This window comes from Macaca mulatta, chromosome 12 (assembly GCF_049350105.2).
Source record: "Macaca mulatta isolate MMU2019108-1 chromosome 12, T2T-MMU8v2.0, whole genome shotgun sequence".
In the NCBI taxonomy this organism is placed as follows: Eukaryota; Metazoa; Chordata; class Mammalia; order Primates; family Cercopithecidae; genus Macaca; species Macaca mulatta.
In genome coordinates this window covers 65,061,211-65,079,292 of record NC_133417.1, presented here as the reverse complement: position 1 = coordinate 65,079,292, position 18,082 = coordinate 65,061,211, and the positions used below count along the sequence as shown (strand labels likewise).

The 18,082-nt window shown below is 42.1% G+C and overlaps 1 protein-coding gene and 1 long non-coding RNA gene across 3 annotated transcripts in view; one reads left to right on the top strand and one right to left on the bottom strand.

The window, feature by feature from the left end:
- Positions 1-18,082, bottom strand: part of LOC144333385 (uncharacterized) — a 100,313-nt gene that overhangs the window by 74,997 nt on the left and 7,234 nt on the right. The window lies entirely within an intron of this gene.
- Positions 200-18,082, top strand: part of ITGB6 (integrin subunit beta 6) — a 161,956-nt gene continuing 144,073 nt past the window's right edge. For both annotated transcript variants that reach the window (XM_077957099.1, XM_077957097.1), the window contains exon 1: positions 200-479. The gene's annotated coding sequence lies outside the window, so the exon portion shown is untranslated. The remainder of the gene's footprint in view (positions 480-18,082) is intronic.

Below are 18,082 nucleotides of genomic sequence, written 5' to 3'. Positions count from 1 at the left end.
ATATCTATAAGTGCTTAATATCCCAGCCACACTGCCATCCACTAGGTTTGAATGTCCTTTATGGAGTGAACTTGATCCTCCCGTTTCACTTTTGGTCTCTCTCCAGAGAAGCTAATGTACTGGCATAGTTCTGCCATTTGTCAGCCAGAAGTCTGGTTACACATTTGCTCGTCAATCTAAACCTAACCTATTCTCATATGAGCACTTGGGGTTTCATGTAAATCAACCAGACGTTCTGTCATTCACCAGCAATATCTCTCCATAGTATTCTACACCCATGTGCCTTCATGAAATATTTCATTATGCCGGTGGAAGAAATATTCAAATGAATGTGCTTTTTCAGGGATGGTGACACCAGAATGTTTTAAATCTGTTCATTACCACAACAAGGATAAATGGCGTTTCTGCCAAAGACTTTTGATAACGGGTGCAGTAATGCATGCCAGCACTTTCTGAAATTAAAGGTTCTACCCTGAGAGGTAAGTAGGATAATGCATGGCTAACAAATGCAAACCCAAATTTCAGAACTGAGTGTTTCTTGTCAGTGTCACCGATCGCTTCCAACAGACGCTGCCTTAGGGAGTTTGTAATGTCATTTCTGCTCTCCTGACATGAACGTCCAGGTGAGCCTACCCCAACGTTTGTAAAAGAGCGGATCCTTATTAACTTAGCATGCTTTACTGTGATTTTTCTTACATTTGGACTCACACATGTTTTTAACAGCTGCATTTTAAAAATCTGCTATGGTTTAAGAACAGTATTTCATAAAAGCCTTAGTTCATTATTCAGTAAAATATTTTAATAACCAGTTGAACAGTCTCTCGTTAAGATTTTAAGATATTTGTTTCTGATTGTACTAATTAATTGTTAAAGTTTTTTTAAAAAAAAATCAGTGATGAGACTCGTCTTCACTAACTTTTTGGCATCTTCAAGAGGCACAAAGGAAATGAGGAACTGGAAATTTAAAACAGGAAAATAAATATCAGTTCATATTTGCATTGACATATGCATGACATCGGACCAGTTAACTTCAGTACCTCTGGATTGTAAAATGGTGTTTTAGTGTAGAACTAATACATGAGAATTATGGAGAAAATGGAGAGAAAAGGGCTTCCAATTCAGGTTATCTATGAAGAGCATATTTTATTCTTACAAGTGTCTGAAAATACCTGGTATCATTACTATTCACCATGAGAACTTTCGGAAGTATGACCACTAGCACTGTAAAGAACAAAATCCAATATCTGTGGATTTTGTACATTATTCATCCAAATAATGTACCCTCTAAAATTAAAAAAAATCACAGGTAGAGCTATATTGTATTGGCTCGTAAAATACCTAAAATGGACAGAATCTGATCAGAGAGTAATAGTTTTCTTCTCCTATTTTTTTAGATTCTGAACAGGCTCAGAAAGAAAGTTTTTTAATACAGGGTTTTGAATATAAAGTCATTTGGTCATAATACAAGTATTGGTGTCTGCCTAAGGAAAATTTTGTGCCTCAGTGATATGCAAAAACGCCTTCCTCTTTAGAGTTCTCCTTTCTTCATTCCCCATTCATTCCCATTGTAATCTTTTTCCTCTATCTGACTTGCTCCCTCTAGTGTTCCCTGGATGAAGTACAATAGCTAAAGCTCAATTTACAAACACACAAAATCCTATTACTGCAATCTCTCAATGTTTTCCCCAGTTACCATACACTAAAGCAAACTTAGCACCAGATGTTTTGGCCTTGTGAGTTGTAGGTGACAGCAAGAATTTTTAATCAGAGAATGGAATATTGTATTCCACTTAGTGGAATATTGTATTCCAACTTCAGATCCTCAAAGGGGGCATTTATTTCTAATCTGATTGTTAGGGTTAGGTTCCTTCTCTGCCTTTGAATTCTTGTATTGGAATTTACTTTTATTGTGATATGCAGAAGGGGAAAAGATACTCTAATGAACTAAAGCATGCAAGCAGTCATTTCTTTGACATATTTCCCAGGAGTAGAACTTACACTGATCTTCTAAATTACCTAAGAGATTCAAGGCATTTTGACTCAAGAAAAAAGCGATCAATTCTTTAATGGTTTTACAAAAACCATAGGCATATTCTCAGCCACAGAATCTCTTAGTCAAACCAGGAGGAACAACCACTTGGGAGGTGTATTTCTTATGGGCACTTTTTCTTTACAGAGAATAAACACTCCCAAAGCTGTCAGCTGCCATTGCTGCTACTTTGGAAATCAGCCACACCCAAGATGTAGTTATAAGAGCTAACTACAGGCCAAGGTCATCTGGGGATCCATCCAGCCTACTCACAGGCATGGCACCCCAACCTGGTCACAGTGCATGGGCCTGTCAATCCAGGCAGGCCAGCCCAGATTGCTATTTTAGGTTGGAGTTCCCGAAAGAAGGCCCTTGACTGTCCTTCACGCTACTGGCATTCAGCTTTGTACTTAGCCATTCTGAACCATTATCTACTCTATGCCCTAACTGTTTCTCTCCTTTGCAATATCCCACCTCTTTGGGGAGCCCCATAGGAGGTTGATAGATATGTCAAATTGTAATATTAAAATGATTATTTTGTTTAATAACACAAAGTTCACCCATACATACAGCTCTGCTACATCAGGTTACGTCTACCAAGTGCCTGAGCAGGAAACCTCAGGCTTGTTTATCCTCCTCCTTCACTTGGATCTGCCGTTCATCCTTTCCTCTTTCATGTCCACTGGCATTATAGTTCATCCACATTTGCCTAGACTGCTACACTAACTTTCCAAGCACTCTCCCTCCCTCCAATTCACCAACATACTACCGTTGGTTATCTTTCAAAACAACAAATCAGAATGCATTTCTCTTCTGTTTAAAATTTTTCACTGGTTCCCTATCATATATAAGATAAATTTTGAATCCCCTACCATCTTAGTCTGTTTTGTGCTTCTATAACAGAATACCACAGACTGAGTTATTTGTAATGAACAGAAACTTGTCAGCTTACAGTTCTGGAGGCTGGGAAATGCAAGATCAGGGGCCAGCATCTTGTGAGGGCCTTCTTGCTGCATCATCCCATGATGGAAGGTAGAAGAGCAAGACAGGGTGAGAGAGAGGAAAAAGGGAGCTCAACTTATCCTTTTATAACGAACCCCTCCCATGATAATGGTGTTAATCCATTCATGAGGGTAGAGCCCTCATGGCCTGATCCCTTCTAAAAGGTCCCACCTCTTAGTACTGTTACAATGGTGATCAACTTTCCAACACAAGAACTTTGGAGAACACAAACACCTACAGCACCTAGACTGCTATTCAAGATTATTTGAGATCCAGAAACTCCTGCCCACTTTTCCAGCCTCATCTCTCATTATTCCCTCCATACTATCTTTCCCTCCTCACATCAAAATACCCTATGCTTTGGCCAAACTAAGTATTTATTGTTCCCCAAACCCATAGTGCTTTTTCATGTCTTCAGATATGCCTAGTGGAATCTTCTCCCTTTCTTCAAGAATTCAGTTGAGCATCACTTTCTGATGGCATTTTCCCTGACTCCTCACACAACTTATGTACATACGTATGGTTAGTTCCTTCATCTATGGTGCTCCCTGGGCCATTATGCACTCTTAGTTTTTGTATCTCTCTCTTTCTCTCTCTCTCTCTACACACACACACACACACACACACACACACTTTGAACCCTCCTATTAGGCTGTGAGGTTCTTAATGAAGGGATTTAATGTTGATTTTTGTGTTCCCAATATCAATAGCCATACCTAAATTAAATCTGTAAGTAAATATTGTTATATTAAGTTAACAAAAATTTAAACCTCATAAGCAAATCAGCTAGTTGCATTCAAGAAAATATATTTGAATCCAATTCCTACCTTTACTTATGTCTTTCACTAAGTAGAACTTGACTTACCAGGTTCCAAGTTGGGTTGCAGTCTAAGGCACGATATCTGCAGTTGAGGAAAACTGATGTTTCTGCCAAAAGATGAGCTAGAAAATTCTTGGGGACCAGGGAATTAGATTGGAGGAAAAGAGGCAAGAGCAAGGATGTGCTGGGGCTGGCTTGCTGCCCCATGTGAACAGTCCAATTTTTGAAGACTTAGGAAGCAAAGAGGCTGTTAAAATTGAGACAGACACCATTCATGGCTCATACATATACTATGCCTCTAGGCTATCTCTTCTCTATTTAATATATGTACTCTCCACTCACCTATGCAATTCCCAACTTGGATGTAGGCTTAACCTGGTAAATTTGACTTCAAGATCAATAACCAGCACAGTTCCTACTTTTGCTTTTCCTGATTAGTAATTTTCACCACCTGCACTCCTCTCTCCTTTTCTTTTTTAAAATCACAGGCATCCAAACAGTGATAAGGTTGACCTGGAGATGTAGGAGGAGGGAACTGGTATAGTACCCTTGCACAGAGTTTCTGTGATTTCACAAGCACTTTTCTTATGTAGCCATGTCATCTTCGTTATCTGAGCATGGAACAAATTGATACAGCAGTGAACAGAATCTGGCCTTCCATTGGATTGACCAGCATAGCGTGTTATTAGTTCACAACTCTGTGGGCTGGCAGTTTGGGCTGGGCTTAGCTGGGCAGTTCTTCTGTAGGTGTCCTTTGGGCCAGATGGTTGGTCTAAGAGAAGCCTGACATACATATGGGGGATAACAGGCTGTCTGCTAGACTGTGGGCCCCATTTCTCTGCTAAGTGGCCTTAGTTTGAGCTTATGTACATGGTGATCCCATGGATCTGGAGCAGCAGGAGTCAGCCAGCCTCAGTGTGCAAGCGTTGTTCAAGTCTCTGCTTGTACTGTGTTTACTAATATCCCAATTGTCAAAACAAGCCACATAGTCACACCTAAAATGGAGTGGAGAAAAACACTTTTTTAAAGTAAGAATGTCTTTATTTGTAGATGACATGACTGTCTACATCAAAAATCCTAGTGAATCTATAACAACATATTAGAACTAATAACTGAGCTTAATAAGATCACAATATACAAGATCAATGTATAAAAGTCAACGTGAGAAATTGATTTCTTCATGGGAGGGGTAGAAAGAGGCAAGAATAAAAGAAAGAAAGGTCTTTGTGGTCATTTTGTAAACTACCACAGAGGCCTTTTCAAGGTTCTCTATATGAGGCCTGGGTGTCATTTGCAGGATTCCTCTGCTTTCTTTAGTAAATTGATACTCATGCGTTGGTGCATTACTCTGCATGAATTTGACCAGACCATAGGGTGGGTACCCTCTCTGCCCTGGTGAGCCTGATGATGACATGGAGTAAGCTCTGCCTAGCAGCTGTGTGCAACGAGCTCAAACTAGCCCTGTGAGCAAAACAAATAAAAACTAAATAAACAGAACACCCCAGCCCTCACTGAGGAGCCTCCCATCCACTTCAGAGAAATGGAAGGACAAGAAAAACCTAGAGATATCTAAAGGAAAGAAATGGCAACATGCCCCATGGCAAGCTTGGGGAAATAGAGTGTTTTAGAAGAATCTGAAGATCTATTTCTAAGCCCCCATCCTCACTCAGCAACAAAGGAAATGGCACTTAACAAGCAGCTGCTCCCTTTCAATAACCTATAAACTCTCTAACTGGATACAGTTCCCATCACTTTCTTGTCCACTTTCAATTGTCTCTTAACACTGAAACCAGGTTTTGCTTGCCATTTGTCCTGGCACTATCCCTATTGTATAGAAAAATTGAGGAGGATATTTTTTTTTCTCACCAAAATGTGAAAACTACAGATAGACCAACAAGGCTCCAATTTTGTAGGGAAAAGAATATTCCTGTGTCTTAAATATACAAGAAAAATGTGTGAAAACAATGCACCTTAAAATGCTATTATGAAACAGCTTCATTCATTCATTCATGTTGCCCACCTGATCCCTATAGTTATGTGAGTTTTCCACTCTTGACGAACAAATACTTGCCCTATTTTCCAAGCTAAGTCTTGAATAACTTGTAATGTTTTACTTCTTGCAGCATCCTGCACTTTGTGCAAAATCAGGAGTGAGAAGTGCCGATAAATATTTGATTGACTAATTGACAGCTTGGGTCAAGGTTCTGGAAGAGAATAAATACAAGGGAAAGGCATTCCCTTTTTCATTTAGACCATATTTTGCCTAAGCCAAATGGATGATTTACAGCTAATCATTGCATCTTAACCAGAGACAGCTGGAGCTTACTGCTTGCCTCCTGCCTAGTTGTCTTTATTCCTTCTATAAAGGCAGAAAACAGAAGGGCTCTGCACACAGCAGTCACAGACGCTCATCAAAGACAAACCACTGACATGGAAACTGAACAAGAAAAGGCTTCCTGATTCAAGGCTGGCTTTTGGGAGCCACGTTCAAGCACGTCCTAAGTAGCACAGTCAGCAGCCTTTTTCCTTCACTCTTTAGGGGCTGGGGTTGAGGAATAAGACTCCCTCCATTTTCCAACAAATAACCAATTTCAGTGAAATAAAAAAGGGGGGTGGGGCAGTGGTGCAGTCAGTCATTCATATGCCAAGTTGTAGCCATGTTAGTATTTCATGCCAGTAATTCTGTCTAGCAGAAACTCATCCTGGCTCTTTTCCATTCCTTTTAGCAAGATTGCAGTTGTAAATCAGCAGGAGTGTCCTGAGACTGCTCCAGGTGGGTTGTCGGGAGCAGTCTGGAGGAAGAATCTTCAGAATAATTTAGGTTATGAGTCTAAGAGGGAAGGTCAATGCTGCTATTTAGAACCAGAGCACTGTGCCAAATTTGGCTTTGGAAGGATGCGTTAAATGTCATTCTTGGAATTTGAATTTAGAATATTTTAAAAACACAATCATTTATACATTCACCCCTACAAGATTTAGCCCGGTTTCTCATCTCTGTCCTCTGAACATCCTGTAAATTTGGGAGACCACTTTAGTAATAATCCAATTTGGGTTAGTACTTTTTACTCATAAGAACAGTTTCATTTGTAGCTTTTAAAGGAAATGGAGTGGGTATCATTCTGATCTCAAGGGCACTGTGGACAGAAACTGGATTTGCGGAGTTAGTGTAGGTCTTGGTTCTACCTCTTAATAACAGTATGGCCTTAGACAAATACTTTGACCTCTCTGGGCCCTTTCTTTCTTTTCTTTCTTTCTTTCTTTCTTTCTTTCTTTCTTTCTTTCATTCATTAAGAAACAGAGTTGGCTGGAGGTTGGGAGGAGGGAGAGGATCAGAAAAAATAACTATTGATCACTAGGCTTAGTACCTGTGTGATGAAATAATCTGTACAGCAAACCCCCGTGACATGAGTTTATCTATATAACAAACCTGCACATGTACCCTTGAAGCTAAAATGCAAGTTTGTTTGTTTTTTTAAAGAAACAGTTATTCAGAGGAATGAATGCCACAAAAAAAAAAAGGAAAGAAAAGAAAGAAAGAAAGAAAGAAAGAAAGAAAGAAAGAAAGAAAGAAAGAAAGAAAGAAAGAAAGAAAGAAAGAGAAAGAAAGAAAAACAAAAACTTTGTAAAGTTTAAGAAGATAGAATTAGAAACCAGGGACAGGGAGATGAATGGCCAAAGTTAACTTAACCAGCAGCTGCAGAGTCAGGGATAGAACCCTTGCATCACGACTCAGCACTGAGCCCAGCATTAGCGGGCTTGTTAACTGAACGCATACGTGTTTTCCTGTTTTGTCAGGCCCTTTGAGCTAAAGACTGGATGTAAGGCACAAGTCAAGTAGAACGTGGAAGGTTGGAAGGCCTGATCTGTCTACACTGTAACCTCTGCCAGATTTACTAAACCCTTAGTAAGTTATAGACACAAGCAAGACTCAATAGGCATTCTTCAATTCTTTCTTCTGTATGAGAAAATGTCTCATACAGAGATCTATGGCCCTATTGTTTGGAAACAATCCGCAGAGATGGCAGGGGCTATAGGCTTTACTGCAGCTCCCTCCCTAAAGCTCTCTCCTGTGGCTCTGGTCCTCTTTCCTCAGCATATTTGCCTTTTCATTGGGTGCTTCCCCCTCAGTGGAGTCACTGTTGAGTTATACCAAGGAAACTCCCTGGCCTCTGACTGTCATGATTTCCACTGCACAATGTCTCTAAAGACCTCCCGCTCTCTGCAGACTGAAAGAAAAACAGCTTACACCCTGGGGACAAAACCAACCCCTCCCATAAAAGCACCCTTCCTCTGCCCAGTCTCAGATAAGGTTTTTCCTAATGGAAGCCACTGGAAAAGAAATAAACACCTCAAGTAATAGTTAACTCTGATCACCCTATTTGCTTTAATTATTAACATTTGGCAATCAAAGGAAACAATAATACTCTCACTAGGCACTTGAGAAAAAAAAAGGAACTGCCTTTATAAGATGTTTGAGCTGTCATGTTGGATGGACACATGCAGTCTTCGCACAGACCAACGAGTACTCCAAAGTGTAAGGACTGATTCTTCCACTCTACTAGTATTTCTTGAATTGGCACAGTTCTAGATGCTGAGGATACATTAGTGAACAGAACAGACAAGAGTCCCTGTTTTTGTGGAGCTTATGCTCTAGTGGAAGGTAGAGGAGGCAAAGATTTAACAACAAACATAATAAATAAGGAAAGTATAAAGTGTGTTAAGAGGTAAGAGAAAAATATAGCAGGGTAAAGAGGAAGGAAGGTGCTGGGGGAGAAGTTTCTATTTTACATGGAGTGATCAATGTCATCTCATTAAGAACATAATATGTAGACAAAGTCTTAAAGGAAGAGAAAAAAGTGAGGCAAGTAGAAATCTGGAAAACGGTGCTACAGACAGACAAAATCACCGCTGCAAAGGCCCTGAGGTGGGTGCATGCTCGGAGTATTGATGGAATATCAAGGAAGCCAATGTGCCAGGAGCAGAGTGAGTTGAGGTGAAGATTAGGAAATAAGGTCATAGGGGAAACAGTGGCCAGACAGGCAGGACCTTCAAGGCTGATGAACAACGTCTGCTCTCTTTTAAAGAGATGGGGTCCACTGGAATGTTTGGAGCAGAGTGAAATGATCTGACAAAAGGCTTAATAGGATCCCACTCTGGCTCCTCTGTGGTGGGTTTCATTAAAGGCTCAGATAAGACCACAGGGTTAGACCATTTGTATTGAAAACAACCACCCACTTCCCCTGATTTTCCTGGAGAATGTTTGGAGTTGTTGGTCTGCCAGGCTAATGCATCCTTTACTGAGCTGAGCACTGCTCTGGCCTCCATCACGACTCCCTGTCCCCTGGAAGCAAATCCTATCATGCCTCACTCTGGCATCACATGGAAACAGACGGGGAAGGGGAAGCATCTCCTCCTTCCTTCTGTCTGCAGACTTCCTAATCATTCAGACTCCACCCAGCAAGAGCCATTAGAGCTAATTAACGACCCTCCTTTCAGTAGGTGTCTCTTCACTATGATTAATTCTGGGTCAGAGACAGAAAGCTTGTTCCATTATGGTTCTTTTTAAAAATTATTATTATTCAAGCTTCTAATACTAGCATGAACTGCGGGTGAATTTCTGAAGTCATGTTACTTAGCTGTCACAACCAGTAATAGAAAAATTCAATTTATAAAGAATTAAGAGAGGCAGGAGAGGCATGCTCTTCAGTCTAGAACAAAAGAGATCAATCCTGACACAATGGCAGCATGACATTCGTGGACTTTGAAGATTCCAGGCTTCCTCTTCATTAATTAGAGAGAATCAAGAGTTCTGGTGGTTAATTTTTTTGCAGAAATTGTGCTTTGCAAAAGCAGATGTCAACTCACTCCAGCCACCTCCAGCTGCAGCTCTGCATGATAATTAAACTGCGTGTCCGTCCTAAGCTCCATCTAGGTTGGCAAATCAACACTCAGATGGCCATTGCCACCTACCACCCATCAGATTTAGGTGGGGTCACGGGACTTCCTAGCACAAAGATCTGGGGGTTGGGGTTGGGGGGGCAAGTGGGCAACATTGCTGTAAATGGACTGTCCTGGATAGGTACTACATTTAAAATCCTCAGCAAGAAATAGAAGATCGAAGTTGTCTCTAATCTGTCCTCACGTGGTGTATGCTTGGTGGAGTCCAGAGTATTTCCCTGTCAGGGTCAGCTGGTCCTCTTGTGTTGTTGCTGTTATTGTTGTTACTGTATTAAGTAATCAATTATCTTTTAAAAAAATTGTTTTCAATATTTAGATTACCAAAGTAATAGATATTCTTTGTACCAAAGTTAAGCAATGTAGAAGTGTATAAAGTAAACAATGAGGCTTCCTCTGTGCCATATTCAAATCCCAGGAGAGAGCCACTAGGAGATTGGAGGCCTTCCCTCTTCCTGGGCAGCAGGTTGTGGTCTTTGAATACTTTTTTCACCCGTCAGATTCTGACTCTTAATGTGACATCTTAACATCCCTGCTGCTTTTTCTGTGCCAGTGAGACTCTCTATTGTCCTCAACTTCTCTGCTTCCATAAGAGTCAGCGGCAGGCCCAGTTTTGGAGTCTTGTTAATGGATTTGACCACAGGGACTGGCACAAGAATGCAGGGACATTGGTATTTGTTTGCATGATCCTAATGTTTCTATGTAGGAGACAAGGGAGGAATCCAACACCACCACCACCATGCTATTAGCAATGCATCTGCAACTAAATATGTAGAGCCCAATCTTTAATTTGATGACAGATATTGTTGGAAAGATAGTAGAAGAAAATGAGCGTATTAAAGCTATCAGAACTGTTGGAGTCAACAGATGCCTGCAGTCTGCTCACCACTACTGGGGGAAGGGAAACAAGATGAAAGGCTACCCTTCCAGAAATAGAAACGTTGCCGAATTTAGCCCTGGGCCTCATTTACCACAGGTAAGAAGACAGATGGAGCCGCATCATTAACCTGCCCTCCCAGGCATCAATGTCTTGGGGGATTTGTCCAGACGATTTCAGACAGGGCCCAGCGTGTCTGATTGGAACTCAGGAGAAGCTGCAGGCAGCAACAAGGAGAGTGGTAGCCTTACAGGTCTTTCCTCAAATACCCAGATTGCCTTGGGTGTTTTGACATTTGCTGGCATTAAGACCCTTTGGCTGTTTCACAGTCCATTTATTTAAAGACGGTATTTTAAACTCTCTCCCCAGAGCAGCTAGGTTGTAATATTAGCCTGGCTGACATCAGACCCTCTCTCAGGTTACCAAGGTCATTCTGACTACTTCAAGGTTACCAAACTCTAAACAACAGTGAGCAAGTTTTATTCACATCTTTGTTATGGTATTTATTCCATCGGTGTGTAATTATGTTTACTGGACTGTCTCCCTCACTAGAGAGTTATCTCCTTGAGGGCAGTGAATGTGTTTTAAGTATCTTGGTGCTGGCAGCACCTAGCTGGAACTGGGGTACAGATGTTAGGCTAGCTGTTTTTCTGCAATTTCATTATTTGTTTGGTGGTGGTGTTTTTGCTATGGTTGTGATGGTAGTGGTGGTTGTTTCTATGAACATCATTTGACAAATGATGTGATGTTAGTTTTATGTGGCAACTTAGCCAGGTTCTAGTACCCTGTTATTTAATAAAACACTAATCTAGGTATTTCTGTGAAGGTACTTTGTAGATGTCATTATTATATACAATTAGTTGACTTTAAGTCAAGGAAATTACTCTTGATAGCAAGTGGGATTTATTCAACCGTTCAATCAGTTGAAGGCCTTAAAAGCAAAAAGTGAGGTTTCCCAGAGAAGAAAGAATTCTGACTCGACTGTAGTAGCCACTTCTCCCTGAGTTTCCAGGCTGCCAGCCCACCCTACAGATTTTGGATTTGCTAGCTCCCATAATCATGTAAGCCAATCCCTTAAAGTAAATATCTCTTTATCTCTATCTCTATGTATCTATCTAATCTTATTGATTCTGTTCGTCTGGAGAAACCTGACATGATAGACACACGTTGAATCAATGTAAAATACACCATTCATTCCATTGATTCAACACAGGTTTTCTGAGTGCCTACCACATGCCCCACATTGTGCTAAGCGTTAGCAGTAATGGTAGAAAGCAGCAGTCCCTGATCTCAAAGAATGGTTTGATTTAAGGCAAGTCCAGGGCAGTACTGGAAGTTTCCTAAAGAAATGAAATCAGCCCAGAACCTACAGGAACTAGACTCAGACAATGAGTCACCTCCAGCTGCCTTGGCCTGGGGCAGGGACAGCCTGGATGGGCATGGAGCCAAGAGGAATAAAACACATTTGCCCAGGCATCCAGGGCACCCAGGCTTCATGGTGCCAAAAAAAAACAAAGCATGGAGGGAGAGAGATGATCAGGATGGTTTTTCTCACTCTAGGCAACCTTAAGCTTGAGAAAGCTTTCTTCCCCGCAAGTACCCAGTAATTCCCCTTCCTGGTGTGATGGAATGAACTCACCATGATCTTACTTCCTTTCCAGGAAGTCCAAGAGGGTTCGCATCAGTCTGAAAGCTTCAGGGAAGGCCTGGCCTTGGGCCAGTCATCACACCTTAAGCACTTTAACCTGGAAGAGTGGCTGGCGGGGGCGCAAGAAGAGCCTTTACTCTGCAGCCTTTATTCTAACCATGGCATCTTTTAAATCGGCTTTTAAAGGGAAAATGTTGTCCTGGTGTTTCTAAGTCTCAGTTGAAAAGAAATAAGAGAAAAACAGTGTGAAAACAAGACTAACCAGATGATTCTAAGAGAAGGTAGAGAATTGTTAAATAGCCTTTCTTATAAGCTAAGTGGTATAGGCCCCACTGGCCCCAGGAAGGCTGTCGCCATCACTATCTTCCTGAGCAAGAACATGACCATCCCTTTCCTTCTCACCCAAACGGGAAGTAGCATGAAGAGAACGCAAGGCTCAAATTGGGTGCCACTGCCTGTATCAGCAGCTCAAGGTTTGGGAAGAACTGGGTAAGCCCATATAGCATCATTTGTGAATGGAAAAAAAATGTCACCTTCATTCAAGACACTTGACTCCCATCTGCATTAAATAGTCTTAAGCAATATGCTAATCTATGATAAGTATAGTTGAAATATCGCCCCCTAGAGTTTTGCGAGGCATAAGCATTCTGGGTGGTCCTGGAACCATTTGGATTTCCTCCTTGAAGCTGCAGGATTGTGCCTTTGCAGATTCCTCTATTTCAGGGAGTTGCTGTCTTTGGCAGCTTGCCCCATGATCTGTCACCAAGGTGGTTCTAACCCTGCAAAACTTTCTCCATCTTCCCAGTGACCACCTTCCCCCAAGTGCACATTACAGTTTTACATTCGTGGTAGCCCTGAGCAGATCCTACTGCAAAGTCCATCACAGTCTTTTTCTCTCCCTCATCTGCCTCACCATTTCCCCACCCACCCATGCACAGATTTGGGCTGAATTTGTGTAAGTCAGGTGTAATATCTGTTTACAGGGCTGTTGTCCTTATAAGACTATGAGCTGCTCAAGACCAAGAGCCAGGTCTTCTCTCTATATCCTCTGTGGCTCCAGTAGTACCTACCATCTAACCAATATTAATAAGTATTAGCTTAATGAAAGGCTGGCAAGTTTTACAACCAACATTTGAATGCGTGATCAAAAAATGATTCTGCTAAAGTCCTGACTTCCAGTGGCCACCTAGGTGATCTCAGGTAGATAAAAATGATCTCATAATTATAACAGCTTACATTTTACAGCATTTCAGTTTACAGAGTATATACATATATATTTCTTTTACTCTTTAAAATCACTCTGGGAATTATTATTAATATATAAATTGTACAGTGGGGAAGTCCAAGGCTCAAATAGTGCATGTAAGAAGGTCGTAGAACAGTAGTTCACAGCAGCCCACTGACTTCAGGGCCCTGGCTGCTTCACCCTCTGCCACAGTACCTTCGAGCCCAGCAAGACTGCTCTGGACTGAGCCCAGTTTCACTAAGAGGCATCTTGCAGGCTCAGATCTCTCTCTAAAGGAGGCCTAATCCCCATGGGTTTCCCTTAGTGATGTATCAGCCCAGACTGAAGCCCAGCATGGTGACCCGCAGGCCAGCTGACCCTGTTTCACTCCCCTTTCAGGGGCCTTTCTAGGGGATGCCACATCTGGGAGGGTCATGCCCCAGGACACTCGCAATCCACCATCCTCCCATGGGTTCCTGCTGCAGATAAAGACCCAGACATACTCTCCTCTCAGCCTTAACTTCATCAGCCTGGACTGCGCCACCATTATCCTTCCGAGAGAGGGAGAGAAAAGGCGTTCATTTTGCCTTCATCCTACTCTTCCATTGTGATGCCTTTTTGTATAGTTTGGGGTGGAGGAGGATGCACATTGCAGCTTCGAGAAAGATTCAACTCGGTGTTAGGTGGGCCCCTTTCTCAGAGGGCAGCAGATGTTCCAGTCATCAAGCCCTCCCCTCTTCCCTGTGGAGTCTGATAATCGACAATTCTCACCTGTATTGGCTGACAGACCCTTTTAGTCTTTTATTCCTGGCTTCTCAGACTTGTTAGTGAAAGGAAAGAAAAGCTACTTTGATGTATGTGTGCCCTTGGCTTAATGCTGCCTTTTCTCTCCAGATATGTTTTCTGCGCTTACAAGCAGTCCCCGGGAGAAGCCTTTCCCTCAGCCCTTCCTCCAGGCTTCTCAAAGGAATTGCTGCAAACGAGCCGCCGCCATAAGGAAACCCTAACAAGTGATCAGAGAGCACTAATGGGTCCCAGTAGCACTTTTGAGCCTTTTCACAAATGGAAAAGCAACGTGGCAGTAAGCCCCTAACTGGAAGACTTGAGATAGAGATTCGAATTCCTGCTTCGCAAGGTTTCTGAGAACTTTAAATGAGTGGGTACAAAATAAGTATTGGTTTTCTGCTCTTAAAAAAGTTCCATATAAATTTCAGTTATAGAGAGATCCGTGGGGCATGCATTACCAGAGTGGGGTGACTAAGGCAAGCCCCTGAAAGATAGACCCCTGAGTTTGGGGCCATCATCTGCTACTTAATAGCTGTGTGAATTTAGCAGGGCTATTAACCAATCTGTGTCTCCCTGGATTGACTGAATTCTAGAGCAGGGCCAGCTTTGTAAGGAGCATCTACTAATGCTAACTGTTGCTATACTATGTTTTACGCTATTGACTGATACTCCATCTCTCTCTATATGCATGAATTGTGGTGCTATCAGCAGGTTAGTCCCCAATTTATTTCACAAATATTCTTGCACACCTATGTCATCTAGGAAAATATAGTACAATTCTGTTCTGCAAAATTGTAATTTTTCAGAGTATTAAGAGGTACTCCACAGGGGAAAAATGGTTCAGTAGTTAAAGAAATATGTGATTCTTTGGCTTGATGATGCTTAACAGGTATTTTTACTGAAGAACTTCACAGAATATTTAATATCCTGAATCCACTTCAGGAAGAAGCCTTTCCCTCCACAGACCCATTCCCAGAATTTGTCACCAGTATACACTTTGGGAAGTGCTGGTAATAAATAGCTTGGATACAAGTCAATGAGACTTCTGGCTTGGTCAGGAAAGTGTGTGAGCATTAAAGGTAGAGACATAAAAAAGGACCTCTTGGTGCTGTGGGGCATGTCCAACAACAAAAGCGCAAGGAAGAACCAGGCTGGGAAGAACTTGGTAGAACTTGCCTGGGAAGGACAAAAGCTACATTGCTGTGAGTTAACGACACCCAAAGGTAAATCAGACCGTAGCTCAGTACAAGCGAAAAAGTAAAAGTAATGAGGTCAAGGAGTGTAGCATCAGCTACCATTCAATCCTTTCTTCCTCCTAGCTCAACTCTTATTGAGCACACATGATGCCACAGCACTGTCCTGGAAGCAGAATGCCCCGCACGCCCAGGGTTCCAGTGCACTCACAAGTGGAGCCAGGTGGACAGAGGGCAGGACTCCAGGGAAAGACCAGAGAATAAAGAGTTCTAGGCTCCAGGAAGGGAAACATGCCTCAGGCAGAGGACTGGGGAAAAATTCCAAAAAGAATTTTTTTTTTAACTGAGTCTTGAAAGAGGCATGTTATGTCAGGCAGGGGTAGGTGACAGGAAGGGCATTCAAGAATTAGGAATCCCTTGAGCAGAAGTGAAACAATACTGGTGGTGGTTGGTGACGGATGAGGAGTGAATTTGGTTAGGGCATGTGGGGGAGGGAGCAGGGACAGCCATGAGTTAGGACTGGACAGTCTTGCTCAGACAAGACTGTAGACAGTGTTGACAGCCCCCGGCCTCCACTCTTCATTCATTCATTTATTCATAAATATTTAATGAGTACCTGCTATGCACCAGGCATTATACTAAATGCTTAGGGATAGAACAATGACACAATGGACAAACCTCTCATTCTCATAGAACTTGTAATTCTGGTATAGAGAGAAACCATAAACAAATAAACAAAGAAATACTACAACATCATGTAGTAATAGGTGCTATAAAGCAAAATACAGCAGGGTTGGAAAATAGAGATGCATGGGGCACCATTTCTGATGGGGTAGCCAGGGCTTGCTAAAAGGAGATGACACTTGATTAGGAACCTGAATGAATTCCTGAATGAAATGAGGGGGTCAGCCAATCAAACAAGCAGAAGAGCTCTGCAGAGTCAGTGCTGACACCCAAGGCAGTGCCATACTTGGAGGGTACAGGGTATCTAATGGGCCACTGCAAGAACTGTGAATTTTATTCTAGTGTAATGGCAGCTTGGGCTTTATTTCACTGGCCAAGGGGTGTTGAAGGTTTCGGAGCAGGAGAGTAATGGACTAATGTGATATGAGCTGTTGTTTTTGGGCAGTGACTTACCAGCTTTGGGGGGGCGGGAATCACATAGAGGCATCATACTTGATCCTAATAGAAAAAGGATGCTCTGGCTGAAGTGGAGATGGAGTTCAGAGCCCCAACCACTCACCTTCTCCTCTTGCCTTCCCTTGAGACCCCAGGGAGCCTCAAAACTCTTGACATTAGGGAGGTGGCTGGGGCAGCTGTGTAGAATGGCTGCAAGCCACAGACACAGGAGGTGGGACCAGAGCTCAAGGTTTTCTGGTAACCCAGAGGAGAGATGCTGAGGGTTTAGGCTGGGTGAGGGGTGTAGAAGTGGAGCAGAGGAAATGAAGCAAATTCAGTTCGTTCTGCTTATCCCTCTCAGCTAATGTGTGCCAATGCTGTACACGACCAGGAAGAACTAAACATACTCCATGCCAAAGAGAAAACCATCTTTGAGATTTGAGGGTGATGATTTTATCAAGATGAGTGATCTGCACAGAGATGAGGAAAGCTGTAGAGGAATTTGGATTTGATGAGAGATCAGACAGTTGGACTGGATTCATTTCCTCCCTCTTTCCACATAGAACACATATGAAATATGACCCTTCAGGCTCCTTGGCCACTATCTATCCTCCCTTCACTCCACAGCCTCCTCAACGTTCCTTGACTACGCTGAGCACACTTCTGTTTCGGGTTCTCTGCACCTTTGTTCCTCCTACCTTGAAAGCTTCACTTCAGATGCCCATGTAGTGGATCCTTCACTGCCTTCAGGTCTTCGCTCAAATGTCCCATCTCAGTGAGGGCTTTCAAACCCATTCTACCTCCTTGACAGTTCCTATTTCCCTTCCCAATTTTTTTTTTTCTCCTTAGCACATTGTACTATCTAAAGTTGTATATATTTTGCTTTTTAAATAGAGTTAATATCTGTGACCTCCCTCACGATTTAAGCCTTTTGAGAGCAGGGACTCCTGCCTGTTTCACATCTATACCTGCAACAGTGCTCAGCAGAGGGATTCCATAGAGCCTTCTGGAATGACTGAAGGATTTTTCCTTTATGAGCAATTGTCAGAGGGTCTAGGGCCAGTAGTTAATTTATTATTATAGAGGATTTCTGAGATATATATATATATTTTTTTTTTTTCAGCATCAAAGCACATTTGTTGTGGGCTGTGTGGTGATCTGAATATAATTATTTTATACCTTGATCTGTTAAAAATACAAAAACATATGCTAAGCATGGGGTGTATTAGTCCCCATGGGATGTAAGACTTTTTCTGACCATATTTTCTCCCAATGCTCCCCATGCCAGGGACTGGGGTGCAGTGGTAAATGAATGTGGTACACCATTGAATACTAGTTGGTCTTTGCTGTTTCTTAAAGCAATTCTATAATTCATAACCTGCATTTACAATTCACTGCAGGGTTGTCATTGTACTTACCGAGAGTCTT